The following is a 15,122-nucleotide window of genomic DNA, read 5'->3' as shown; positions in this document are numbered from 1 at the left end:
GAAACTGAACAATGTTCTACTCAATGATAACTTGGTCAAGGAAGAAATAAAGAAAGAAATTAAAGACTTTTTAGAATTAAATGAAAGTGAGGACACATCATATCAAAACTTGTGGGACTCACTGACATAAAAGAAACTTTACTAAAGCTTAAAGCATACATTGCACCCTTCACAATAATAGTGGGAGATTTCAACACCCCACTCTCAGCTATGGACAGATCAGGGAAACAGAAACTAAACTGTTTTAAACAGAAACTAAACTGTACTAAACTTAGTACTGAAAGCAGTACTAAGAGGAAAAATCATAGCTCTAAGTGCTCACAAAAAGAAAGTGGAAAGAGCATACATTAACAACTTGACAGCAAACCTGAAAGCATTAGAACAAAAAGAAGCTAGTGTACCCAAGAGGAGTAGACGGCAGGAAATAATCAAACTCAGGGCTGAAATCAACCAAATTGAAACAAAAAGAACTATACAAAATATCAACAAAACAAGGAGCTGGTTCTTTGAGAAAATCAACAAGATAGACAAACCCTTAGCCAGACTAACCAAAGGGTGCAGAGACAGTATTCAAATTAATAAAATCAGGACTGAAAAGGGAGACATAACAACAGAAACAGAGGAAATTAAAAAAAATCATCAGATCCTACTACAAAGGCCTATACTCAACAAATTGGAAAATCTGGATAAAATGGACAATTTTCTAGATAGATACCAGGTACCAAAGTTAAACAAGGAGCAGATAAACCATCTAAACAGCCGCATAACTCCTAAAGAAATAGAAACAGTCATTAAAAATTTTCCCACCAAAAAATGTCCAGGGCCAGATGGTTTCAGTGCAGAATTCTTTCAGACCTTCAAGGACGACCTAATACCAATCCTCTTCAAGCTATTCCATCGAATAGAAACAGAAGGAACACTACCCAATTCGTTCTGTGAAGCTACTATTACGCTCATACCTAAACCACAGAAAGACCCAACAAGGAAAGAGAACTACAGACCAATCTCTCTTATGAATATTGATGCAAAAATACTCAATAAAATTCTCGCAAACCGAATCCAACAACACATCAAAACAATTATCCATCAAGATCAAGTAGGCTTTATCCCAGGAATGCAGGGATGGTTCAAAATTCGGAAATCCATCAATGTAATCCACTACATAAATAAACTCAAAGAAAAAAATTGCATGGTCATTTCACTAGACGCTGAGAAAGCATTTGACAAAATTCAACATCCCTTCATGTTAAAAGTCTTGGAAAGATCAGGAATTCAAGGCCCATACCTAAACCTAGTAAAAGCAATATACAGCAAGCCAGTAGCCAACATCAAACTAAATGGAGAGAAACTTGAAGCAATCCCACTAAGATCAGGGACTAGACAAGGCTGCCCACTCTCACCTTACCTATTTAATATAGTACTGGAAGTTCTAGCTAGAGCAATTAGACAACAAAAGGAAGTCAAAGGGATACAAATAGGAAAGGAAGAAGTCAAAATTTCACTATTTGCAGATGATATGATAGTATACTTAAGTGACCCTAAAACTTCCACCAGAGAACTCCTAAACCTGATAAACAACTTTAACAAAGTGGCTGGATATAAAATCAATTGAAACAAATCAGTAGCCTTCCTCTATTCAAAGGATAAACATGCCGAGAAAGAAATTAGGGAAATGACACCCTTCCCAAAAGCCACAAATAAAATAAAATATCTTGGAGTGAATCTAACCAAGCAAGTGAAAGAACTGTATGACAAGAACTTCAAGTCTCTGAAGAAAGAAATCGAAGAAGATCTCAGAAGATGGAAAGATCTCCCATGCTCCTGGATTTGCAGGATTAACTTAGTAAAAATGGCCATACTGCCAAAAGCAATCTACAGATTCAATGCAATACCCATCAAAATTCCAAATCAATTCTTCATAGAGATGGAAAGAGCAATTTACAAATGCATTTGGAATAACAAATAACCTAGGATAGCGAGAACTATTCTCAACAATAAAAGAACTTCTGGGGGAATCACCATCCCTGACCTCAAACTGTACTACACAGCAGTAGTGATAAAAACTGCATGGTATTGGTACAGAGACAGACAGGAAGATCAATGGAATAGAATTGAAGACCCAGAAATAAACCCGCACACCTATGGTCACTTGATCTTTGACAAGGGAGCTAAAACCATCCAGTGGAAAAAGGACAGCATTTTCAACAAGTGGTGCTGGCTCAACTGGAGGTCAACATGTAGAAGAATGCAAATTAATCCATTCTTATCCCCTTGTACAAAGCTCAACTCCAGGTGGATAAAGGACTTTCACATAAAGCCAGATACACTGAAACTAATAGAAGAGAAGTTGGGGAAGACCCTCGAATACCTAGGCACAGGGGAAAGTTTCCTGAACAGAACAACAATGGCTTCTGCTCTAAAATCAAGAATTGACAAATGGGACCTCATCAAATTGCAAAGCTTCTGCAAAGCAAAGGACACTGTCAACAAGACAAAACAGCAACCAACAGATTGGGAAACGATCATTACCAATCCTACATCTGATAGAGGGCTAATATCGAATATATACAAAGAACTTAAGAAATTAGATGCCAAACAACAAAATAACCCCATTAAAAATGGGGTACAGAGCTAAACAAAGAATTATCAACTGAGGAAACAGGAATGGTAGAGAAGCACCTTAAGAAATTCTCAACATCCTTAGTCATCAGGGAAATGCAAATCAAAACAACACTGAGATACCACCTGACATCAGTCAGAATGGCTAAGATCAAAAATTCAGATGGTAGTAGATGCTGGCGAGGATGTGAAGAAAGAGGAACACTCCTTCATTGTTGATGGGGTTGCAAGCTGGTACAACCACTCTGGAAGTCAGTCTGGCGGTTCTTCAGAAAATTGGACATAGCACTACCTAAGGACCCAGCTATACCACTCCTGGGCATATACCCAGAAAATGCCCCAACATATAACAAAGACATATGCTCCACTATGTTCATAGCAGCCTTATTTATAATAGCTAAAAGCTGGAAAGAACCCAGATGCCCTTCAACAGAGGAATGGATACAAAAAATGTGGTACATTTACACAATGGAATATTACTCAGCTATTAAAAATAATGAATTCGAGAAATTCTTAGGTAAATGGATGGAACTAGAAAATATCATCCTGAGTGAGGTAACCCAATCACAAAAGAACACACATGGTATTTACTCACTGATAAGCGGAGATTAGCCCAAAAATTTGAAACAACAAAGATTCAACTACCAGACCACATGAAGCTCATGAAGAAGAAAGAACAAGTGAGGATGCCTAGGTCTTTCTTAGAAGGAGTAACTAAATACCGAAGGGAGCAAATATGGAGACAAAGTGTGGGACAGAATCTGAAGGAGAGGTTGTATGGAGACCATTCCACCTGGGTATTCATTCCATGTGCAGTTACCAAAATAAGATGCTGATATGGATGTCAGGAAGGGAAAGCTGACAGCAGCCTGATAAGTCTCCTTAGAGGTTCCCCAGAGTCTGACATACCCAGAGGCAGATACTCACAGCTAACCATTAATCTGATCAAAGGTTCCCAATGGAGAAGTTAGAGAGTAAACTGAAGGAGCCTAAAGGGTTGGTGGCCTCATGGGGAGAGCAACAATACCAACCAGCCAGAGCTCCTCAGGGTCTAAACCACCAGCCTAGGAGCACATATGGAGAGACACATGACTCCAGCTGTATTTATAGGGGAGGATGGCCTTGTTGGGCATAGGTGGGAGAAGAGGTCAATGGTACCTTGAAGGCTGAGCACTGAGGGGGAGGGGAATCTCAGGGTGGGGAGGGGGATTGTGGGGTAGGTGGGTAAACACCCTCATAGAAGCAGGAGGAGGGGGATGGGATAAGGGGTTCCTGGGAGGTGGGGGGAATGCGGTAAGGGGATAAAATTTGAAATGTAAATATTATTTCCAATAAAAGAGGGAAAAAAAAAGAAAAGCCGTTAGAACCACCATCCTTAATAAAATGTCAGCCCTCTTTAAAAAAAAAAACTATCTTGATACTAAAATTTGTTTTGAGAATTGTATATTGCAGAATGATCAGCCTTGGTGTATCTACTCAAGAAGCAAGCTGTGCAGACCTGCTCAAACCTCTGAGGTCCGGGAATTCCATCTGGAGGCAGTGAAGACACAGCATCAGAGACTTATCAATTTTTTCTTCCCTCCACTCCTCTTCTAATATCTCAACGCCCATAATCAGCTTGAAGAAGCTAATGAACAGTCAGCGCCCCTATTCCCTGGGCTTGGGGACTAAGGTGGTAAATGTTGGGCTGTCTTTCTAGGGAAAAGTAGTGGTTTTGAGGGAATAGAGAGATTAGCTTGGGTTTATTGCATAGCCATAACCTATTAGTAGAAAATTGTATAATTAGTATCAAGATGAAGATATAAATTCTTAAACAGCACCAATTTCCTTTGATTACAAATCTTAAGGTTTTCATTGGTACGAGCTTTTTATTGATATAAGAGTGAGATGAATATTGTTACTCTCATAGGCATTGTACCAGTATAACACATTTAGGAATACAAGGCTAAGACCCAGTCCTTCTTTATCTTTTTTTAACTGATTTGAGATGGCCAGCCTGTGAGTTAAGGGACTATAGCAAATTCATGGCTTGGAGTTTATTGTTAGGGTGTTTTGTATGTTTTATTTAGAAATAGCTGAGTGGAGTTAACAGGCAACAGTCCAGATTATCTTACATGGATAGTTGGTTTTTAAAACATCAGAAATCCACAGAATTGACATGACAAACATTTCTGTATTAATGTTCATTTTGATTAGAGACCTGTCTGCTCCTGACAGCTTCCTATATTGAATTCTAAGAAGAAATTGAGCATCTTTGGAGTTACTCCAGTTGTGGTGAGACAGCCACTAGACAAGAATTGTCTCATTCCTTCTGCAGACAAATTACTGTCCAGAAAAGGAGTCACTTGCAGAATAGTCGACTGATTATATCTGCCTAGACAGAGTAATCAGCCCTTAATAATTCTGCAGCACTAAGGTCTGTCAGATGATCCTGGGCCAGAAGGAGGAAGAACAGATGCTCCAACGTTCTGTAGTAGAGGGAGTGTCCAGGTACTCAGAGGTCTCTATAAATTGGCTAAGTTTTAGAAGCTCTGCTTTGTGTTTCCCACAATTATAGTTAAATCAGTCATTCTGGATTTCTGATGGGGTTGAAAACTTATAGCCTCATAGCCAATCCTGGCTATATACCTTGAGAGAAAATATTTGAGTGGATGGTCGTCAGCTGACATTCATCCTAAAGCCAGGTTCAGAACTAAATGTTTTAGTTAGGATAGATGACAGAAGTTCTGGTTAGTCAACAAACTGATGGACTGGGTATTAGGACTATCTTGTACCTCATGCGTACAAATTGGCATAATTATGCTCTAATTGTATTTTGAGAGAAAAGTTTCATTTTAACAGGAAGGGTGATATGTAGGAAGAGCTAAGGTGGGAGGAGTACTGAGAGGAAGAGAAGGAGTAAGAAGAGGAGGAGAAGAAGGAGAGGAGAAGCTAGGTGATGAAAGAGAGAAAGAGGGGGGAGACAGGGAGGCAGAGGTTCATGTATCTCCACCAGTCAAAGATAGTTGATATATCTAGGTTGGGTAGTGGGTTACACCTCTGATTGAGCAATACCAAACTTATAAAGCCTATGATTAACATTTTAAAAAATGTATAAATGCAAAAAGGAAAAGGGGGCATGGGATAGGGGTTTTCTAAGGGGGGAATAGGGAAAGAGGGTGGCATCTGAAGTGTAAATAAAATATCTAATAAAAAATGGAAAAAGAAAGAAAAACCAAAAAAAAAAAAAAAAAAAAAAAAAAAAAGCAGTGCAAAGACTGGGAAAACATTTTTTTTTTTGACAGATACACCTCTAATAGAATGCTAGTGTCTAGAACACACAATTAAAAACTAAACATTAAGGAAACGCAACTCAATCTAATAGTGAACTATAAAGATGAACAGAAACTTCTCAGAAGAAAAAGATAAAAATGCCTAAGAAATATCACTAAAGTGTTCACAGTTCTTTGCCATCAAGTAAGTACAAATTAAAACTACATTTGCATTTACTTGTTACAGACCAAGAAAAACTGGAGTAAGCAAGTGTAAGTCTGATCTGGGATGCACTGTGGTTTCCAACAATCCAAGTGCTCTAAACTTGTTTATTTTTAGAAGAAGAAGAAGGAAGAAGGAGAGGAAGAGGAGGAGAATGAAGAGGAGGAGGAAGAGAATGAAGAGGAGGAGGAAACAATGCACTGAAGAAAAACAATGAGGAGACTGTAGATATATTAAACATTTAGCCAAGAGAATTAAAGAAGCCAAAGGAAAAACATCAAAAACAGATTGCCAAGAGATGTAGGCTATTCTCACTGAGAGCTTCAACTTCTAAGTTGGAGTCCAGTGAAAAATATGTTGTTAAGAGTAACAAGTAGATCATCAGCCTTCGAAAATACAAAAATAAAAGACATCAAATGTTGGTGAGGTTATGGTTAATGGAAAGCCTCCATACTTGTTGACGGAAGTGGAAACTGTTACCACCAATATGGATATAGCACGGTGGTTGCTCAAAATCCAAGAAATAGATCTACCATATGGCCCAGCTATACTATTCACTGTTTCTTATGATAAAGACATGTGGTAACTCATGTTCATGGCTGCTATATTAACAATAGCTAGAGCATGGGAATAGTCTAAGTGTCCTGCTGATGAATGGAAAGTGAAAAATGTGTTACCTACACAAAACGTCATGGAAAATGAAATAATGAAATTTGCAGGTAAGTGGATGGAACTGAAGATTGTTATGCTGAGTGAGGTAACCCAGACCCAGACAGACACATGATCCATATTCTGACTCATATGTGGATCTTTGTGTCAAATCTTTAGATTTGTGTGTTTAACTTGGACTACCTATAGAATTAAAAGAAAACTGGAAAGGCACAATTGTGGGGCAGAGGAAAAAGATATTGAGGGAAGCAGTATAATATAACACAAATTATATGTTGTGAGAAAGGGGGAGTAATGTTTAGGCTAGTAGGGTAGAGTGAAGGGAACCGTAGGTAGAGGATGATAATGAACACTAAGGATACTTGAAAAAGACTTAAAGAAACTACTATTCTATATGTATCATCTATACAATTCAACATATCCATAAAAAGACTTTAATTGAAGTTACCTTGCATAATGGTTTTCCCAGAAGCCAAACAAAAATTGCAGTTCCAGGTGTGGAATATCTCCCCTGGTATTGACTGTGGGTATTCTGGAGCCTCTCCAGTACAATACAATCTATTTTCACTGTTCTTAGTCCCCCACCAGAATATAATGGTAAAGCCCTATTGCTGAAGATACCACACATTTTGTTAATGGGACATGAAGAAATCAAGTTAGTAGTGACCAGAAGCTTCTTCCCCTGACGGATAATGATCATAGTACCAGGAGATACCTTGTAGGCTGTTGAGGAAAAATAGGCATCCATAGTTCTAACCAGCTGTGAACTCTAATAATCACCATCATGGAAAAATATTCCCAAGGGCTAATAGTGAGACCAATGATATGGAGGGAACCAACTGCTTTCTGGTTGGATTTAAGGCTCACTACACAGGAGGAAATGCCTGCTTGGTACTATAAATCCGGCCAATGACCTGTATTCGGAGAACTCAAAGTCTCCAAAGGTGAGTCTGCTTCAATGGTGAGTCTACTAAATGAACATAGCTTCAAACTACTCTCTACTCACAGCTGAAGCAGACTCAACTTTGGACTGACGAGTGCAGCTCTCAGATCTCATCAGAAATGGTCATTTGTACAGTGAATTTGGATGTATTCTTCCCAAGAAACTCTCTCATAAATGGAAGATGTTAATATTTCATACTTATTTCCTTTAATGGGGTACAATTCTTCCCATTTTGAAATTTTTACTTTCTTTCTTTTTTTTTAGTATTATTATGTCAGTCTCTCATTTATATCTAATTGAAAAAAGTTACAATGTACTTTTAATTAATATTCATTAATTTTACTTTATTAACTTTTTTTTTTGAAATCTGTGTGGCTTAGAAGATCACTGTTTTCCTATCATTTTAGAGCTAAGTGAGGAATGATCAAGCAAAAAGAGATTATTTCACTGTCTTCATAAGGATGTCAAACACAGGGAGTAAGGATCAATAGGAACCTTTAGAAAGTAATTTTCTCACAGGTATATAGCATATGTTAAAAATATACTTTATAACCCTGTCCCTTCTGCCATCTTTTCTTTCCCTTCTTCCCACTCATTAGTCCCTCATGTTTCCCTAGACAACTTTATTTTTACTATAATTTAATGTATAATGTATGTATAATTTCATGTATAAAAGTCTATGAGCCAGAGATGATAGAACACACATATTTGTCTTTTAGTGTATGTATGAATTTATTGGCTTGATATCATTGTCTCCATTTGCATTTATTTTTCTTCAAGTTACACAACTTCATCCTTTTCTCACATGTGAAAAGAATCCCATACTACATTTTCTTACCAATATCCTATTGTTGAAAACCTAGGCTGCTTTCATAATTTATCTCAAATAAATATTGATGCACTGTGCATTGGTGTACAAGTTTTCTGATCTTGGAGTTTATTGGTTAAATATAGAGGGCTATAGTTGGCTCACATGGTAGGTCTATTTCTAAGTTTTTGAGAAATCTCCATACTGGTTTCCAAACAAGATGGACTACATTGCATTCTCACCAGTAGTATACAAGGATTTACCCTCAACATCCTTGCTATCCTTTGTTCTTTGTATTCTTAATGTCTGACCTTCTGGCTGGAGTAAAATGGCATGGAGTAAAATTTCAGTTAAGTTTGTTTTCCACTTCCCTAATGGCTAGTTAGATTGAGCATTTTTCTATATGTTTATTGGCTATTTATAATTCCTCTTTGGAAAATCGTCTGTTCATTTCATTATCCCATTTATTGATTGGGTTGTTTGTTTCCATGATGCACAAGGGTTTTTGTTGTTGTTGTTCTTTGTACACCTAGGTATTATTCTCTGTCAGAAGTATAGCTTGTGAAGATTTTTCTCCAACTGTTTATTCTATCTCTTCCATTAGAAACTGCTTCCTGTAATTTACAGAAACATTTTATTTTCATGAAGTCCCATCGGTTGGCCTTATTTCCTGAGTGATTGGATCCCATACAAAAAGTCCCTCCCCATACTTATATATTAAAGTGTTCTCCTGCATTGTTTGCAAACAGTTTCAGAGTTTGAAATCTGATACCAAGGTCTTCGATTTATTTGGAGTTGCATTTTGTGCAGGGTGAAGAGGAGAAAGGATTCCACATACTAAAGAACCAGGGTAGGTTGCCTAGCTGGCAGATAGCCAAGCTTAGGTCTATTTGATTTTGTAGCTCACATTTTCACCATTTCCCATTTCTTGAATAATCATCATAACAGTCAAAATATGGAACTACATGTCAGCATTTCTGAATGCAATATTTCATTAACCCCCACAATTGTCATATGAGGAAAGAATCCCGACTGACAGCAGCTACCCTCTATGGCACTATTGCCTGAATTCTTAAGATGCCATCTATTTTTTTATAAAGTGGTTAAGCTATCACAGAATCTGGTATTCGCCTTTGTCCAAATATTTTTCCCTATGCAATTGTATTAAGTACCTATGTGAGAAACCTGTGTGATCCCCGTGTATGTGCAGCACTGTAGTGGGGCTCAACCCAGCTTTTCTTTGCATAGAGCAAACCATGTAATTAGGTTGATCATTTTTTTGGTGCCTAATGGATTGGCACACTACAGAATGTGAATGGGGGAAAAAGGAGAATCCAGGAACAGGGTATGTATAGGCTCATAAAAAGAGTGGACAGATGAATTTGGGGGTTTGTTTACTCTTCTGTTTGCATTAAAACTATAACTCGAGCAGCCCAAATGGACAAGAACATGGTGTTTCTTGATTTAGATACTGTGCCCTACCAGACAACTGTAGGGTTTTTTGTAGGTTAAGGATACAATTATAACCTCACAAAATTTACTAGATATAGTGATTGCTTGATAAAGATGGGAGTGAAATATTCAACTGAAGGTGGTCTAAGGAGCAGTCATTTCTATGTTAAAAAAAAAAGCAAATCAGTATTGCTTTGTATAGTCATAAATAGTTTATTACTAAATCTCTCCACTTATGTTGAGAACTGAATAAGTGGAAATGGGCTTATCCTGAAACCTTGTGGGTTTTGGACAGAAGAACACAATATTTTTGTACTAAGAAATTCCACTGTGAAAGCATTGAGGAAAGAAGGTATCTAAAGATCTTATTGAATTTCCATCTGTCTGAGATGGTTCACTTGGAGAGTTATTCTGGAAAGAATGGTCTCCTAAGTCCATCCAATGCTATACTGCTTGATCTCAAGACCCTTTATATTAAACTCATGTTCTTTGCCAGGGTTCATCATAGTTAATCATAATTAAAACATGGAAGATTATTGTCACAGCTGAGTTCAAGCAAGTGTTGGCAGAATTTACTGCAAATCAAGTCAATAAAATGAATAGGCAGCCAAATTCCTTTCCCGTTCACCACCCAAACACTTTATAGAATATTCTTTCTTGTAGCAGTTTAAAATTCCCTGCTATGCCCCTAGTGAGAAACTGAACTGCTTAAACCTTTTGAGACTGTTCTAAAGGAAGACTAAGGGTTGCTTTTAAAACGCTAGGAAACTTTAAACTACTCTGTAAATATTAAATCATGGCCAAATTAATTGTGGAAATTCACAGTAAGAAAAAAAATTCCCAAATAGTTTAGTAACTATGGGAAAAGTTGACTAATGTTGACTTTGAATACATATGTGTAATATATATATATATATATATATATATATATATATATATATAATGACTTCCTAATGTTTTCCTTCTCCAAGTGCACTGTGCCTTTGTAATGTTCCTCCCAATCAGCCCAAGATAATTGAATAATTGTTGAAAAGTCTATGAACAAGGGGAAATGTGAGCATTCTGCCCTGGAGTTATTGTTTGTTATATTAAAAGTACTTGTTTATGGTTGATGCTCAAAATTCTATGTCCTAAGGTGTGAAGCTACGTTGTACTAATGAAAATGAGAATTAATTAAATACACTTTAATATAAATTAACGATAGAACAAATGCACGATTTCATTAGCTAGTATAATGACTTCCCAGTCATTACTCTTTTTGTGTTGTCTGCTCTAAATGCAGAAGTGGGTAGTACTGCTGCCTTGAAAGATTTGTGATTGTGTCTATCAAAGTCACCTGCTCACCTTCAATGTTCCCATCAGTGGCTCCAGTCTCAGACTCAACAATCCTCTAGAGTCTTTGATGTAATATGATACCTTTGACGGTCCACACACAGACTGGAAACCTCATTTCTCCCAGGGATGCTTGTTGCCAGGGTATCCAATGCTCCAGCATTTGACCAATTTGTATTTATGTCTTCCCAGAGGATCCTGTCTTAGCAATTTGTTTGCTCAGCTTGCTCTTTGTTAGTGCCTAATTGGGGAATTTTGGCCAGTGATGGCGAGGGTGCCATTGGTACCACCTTTTCAGCCGGACCAGATTTTCCCAGGCAGTTTCTAGCTCATGATTTTACCACACCTGTCCTATTACACATGCCTTATGGAAAGCTGCCCACTGTACTCCAACTCAGAATATATGGAGCCAGTGAAGTTTTTACTGCTCTCTGGCAGCCTTGCTGAATGATTTGTTTTATGATGGAGCTCTGGTGAGTGACCTCAGAAGTTTCTATGTGAGATGCAGAAACCCAACTCAGTCTCTTTCTCAGTCTGTGTTGGGTTCTAGCTAGACTTGGAGCTCACAGGACAGAGCTTGCACATACATGGTCTTGCAAGGCATGAATTTGTTCTAGGAAGAGGGAGTTCATAGTAGACCATTCTCAGATTTAATGCCTTGGGAGTATAGGGTTCATCTGTATCTTCAAGCAGAACCTGCGCATGCTCACTTATAAATAGACCTTGAAAGCCTTGTGACACCATGCAAGATGCCCATTTTACAAACATTGCCTCCTGCCTTCTTTCCATAGGCTTTAACTATTATGAAAATCTTATTTTCGCACAAGAAACTACTAACTGTTTAGTATTTTAGATTTCAGTGAAACCTGCATTCAACAAATAACGGAAATTTCTAGAAATCTGGTCAAGCAAATATTTCAGCAGGAGTTAGTAGAAGGGACACTTACGTCCACCCTTATCTGAAGAGAAGTACAAACATTTGCTTGTTCCCTGACTAAGTGTTCTTTTCCTTTCTTTTTTAAGTCTTAAAGATTGTCAAATCCAGATCTTTCTCTTAGGCACCAAATCTTAAGCTGCAGCAGCTACATTCTGATAGTATTGTCAAAGATACAATTTTCACCTTGGGCTTGAATGAGGAAAGCTTAAACTTGACTCAGTCAGTTTTCCTTTCATACAGCTGGAACATTTTAAAAAGATTGTGCATTAAATATTGCTTAGAAAGTTAACGTCTACTTGCAGAATATAATAACACACCATGAGTATAGTTCTGCTCTATGTAAGATCAAAAGTACATACAGCTGAGGCAGTCAAAGGGAGTGCAGAATATAGTCCTGGTGGGCAGTGCTGGGAAGAGGCAGTCATGACAAAACATCTCCAGCTCACCCAGCCCAGAACTGCCCATCCATTTCCATTCTCCAAAGAAAGGACATGAGTAAGTTCTACCTCAGTGAAAAAGTTAACATGCAACACACATACACACACACACACACACACACACACACACACACACACACACATACACGCGCACACACACGCAGATACACACACTACTCATGAGGACATCCTCCCTTTTCTTCCAGATATGTTTTGAATTTCTTCTATAACTTACATGGTAAAATTCTTCTCCCTGCCTTTAAACCCTGATATGGCTGCTATTTTAAAAACCTCCTTCCCATATTACCATATCTAAACACATCCAATTACCACTACCATTTCAAAACTGAGAAATTTGGTGATGCATGCATACCTTGAAGACAGCAAACTCTCAGGTCAATGACACCTGTCAAAGTATAAAGTCCTCTTACTGTTCTGGAGGCAGACAGGTTTTCTTTTCTATCCTCGATGTCAACCCAGTATGCCATTTGCTTATTGGCATGAACTTCACTGTCAGAAAAGAAGACTGCAACTGAATATATCCTGTGTATCATCAGTCCATTCTCTCTCGACTCCCAGCATTTTAACAGAGGTAGAAAATACCACCTATGTGAATAGGTAAGAGCACAAAGAAGAATGTTAGCAGGAAAAAGGCATGTTTTCACTTTTGTGTCCGTGGTCTGAATGACATCGTTTACGTTGCTGTGATCAGCTTCCTGATTTATTTCTTGTCCTAGCTAAACTTACAGTTTCTGGGAAGTGACAATGTTCATTTTCAAGCCAATTTGAGTTCTATCTTCAGTGAATTGCCTGGAGGCAGTGTATTAAATTTAAAATCTTCAGCAATCACTTAAATCTATTACAGCTTTTGCATTTGTGTGTGTGTGTGTGTGTGTGTGTGTGTGTGTGTGTGTGTGTGTGTGTGTGTTGAAACTTTGGCCAGCAAAATGAGCACTAAAGAATGAATTCCAGTCTTTCTCTCTGTATCCTCTTTTTTTTTTTTTTATTCAGGAAATCGCAGTTATCTGCTTCTGTCTTTCCTGTCATATAAATCTCAATGATTTATTTCACAAGAATGTGTTATATTCTGGGTTCCCAGATGTCTTAGGATACTCCGGCCTTCCTCAGCTCTCCACCTCCCATTGATCTACACTCAGTGTTGTATTTTGGGTCACAAATTTATACATTTTTAAAGATGGAGAACATGCTGGAAATAATCTTGGTTATTAGAACTTGTTTTTAAATTCTTCCATACTCATAAATAATAATGCAGCATAGAAATCTGTGTGGATATACTTTAATGCAGAACAAAACATAACATATGTGACACATGAATTTAAATGAAAATCTTTGCTCCACATGTCTCTATGGAACAAATCATTGTAAGAAACAGACATTTCCCCCAATTATACTGGAATGCCTCTCTTCAGATTCTCAGCTCTGAATCCGCTAGGTGAGTTCTCCTGTGGAGTCCACAAGACCAACACAGAGAGATTTGTTTCAACACAGTTTACGGTTTTACTCCTCTTCAGCCATTGTTAATCTCCACACAACTGAGAAACACAGTAGTGGGCGAGTAGTGAAAGTTATGTTCTGTAACTTGCTCCATTTCCAGGTTCCTTCATCATGATCCAAGCCCCTGGCTGTCTGCTTTGACCCAACAGCAGCATTTTAATTTTTTTATAGGGGAGGGGGAAGGCTTACATTTATAATTCTTCTCTTGAAGCAAGGAAAATGGGAACTTAACTGCTTGGATGCCTAATTTAAAGTGACTTGAGCTGGTGGATGTTAATGATGTGTAAAAAGCCTAAAGCCAGAATAGCTTAAAGCTCCTTTTATTGCACAACTTGAGCTTCAGTTACACCTGAGCGCTTTACTGTTTCTCAGTGGCTATAACTTTCTCCCTCAGTTTTTATTTTATTTATGTCTAAGGTCGATTATGCATTTGCTATAATTTCTTCAACTTCTAGTGTAAAATAATGTGTATACATGGGCACAAGTGGCCATCCCTCTCGAATTTTAGAGAAACGTTGAGGTATAAGAGATCCTTAAGTGCTAGTTTTGCTGGTTGCTGTAAAATAAGCATGAGATTTATTTTTTAACATTCATTTACATGTCTGAATCAGCTGCAGTTATGAACCTTGATCTTTCATAATTGGGCTTATTTAGTCATTCTTCCATAATGTTTGTTAACAAGGAGCCGTTCTGGCTTCTTTTGGCATGGAACACCATAGAGCTCTCACCATCATCTACATCCAGCTGCTTCCGATCTCATATGGGTTTAATTACATACCTCCACATGCCTCTCCTCTATTTGAACATACTGCATTGCTACATTTTAAGCCTCAATCTCTGTGTCATAAGCAGTTACAATGGCAAGGGTGTGTGTGGGGGGGGATGATGTCAGCACCCCAGATGGTTTGTTAATGAATGAATTCACTATATTTTGCT

The sequence above is a fragment of the Arvicanthis niloticus genome, chromosome 14 (genome assembly GCF_011762505.2).
Source record: "Arvicanthis niloticus isolate mArvNil1 chromosome 14, mArvNil1.pat.X, whole genome shotgun sequence".
Lineage (NCBI taxonomy): Eukaryota > Metazoa > Chordata > Mammalia > Rodentia > Muridae > Arvicanthis > Arvicanthis niloticus.
The sequence above is the reverse complement of the archived record's forward strand: the minus strand, read 5'-3'. Positions refer to the sequence as shown.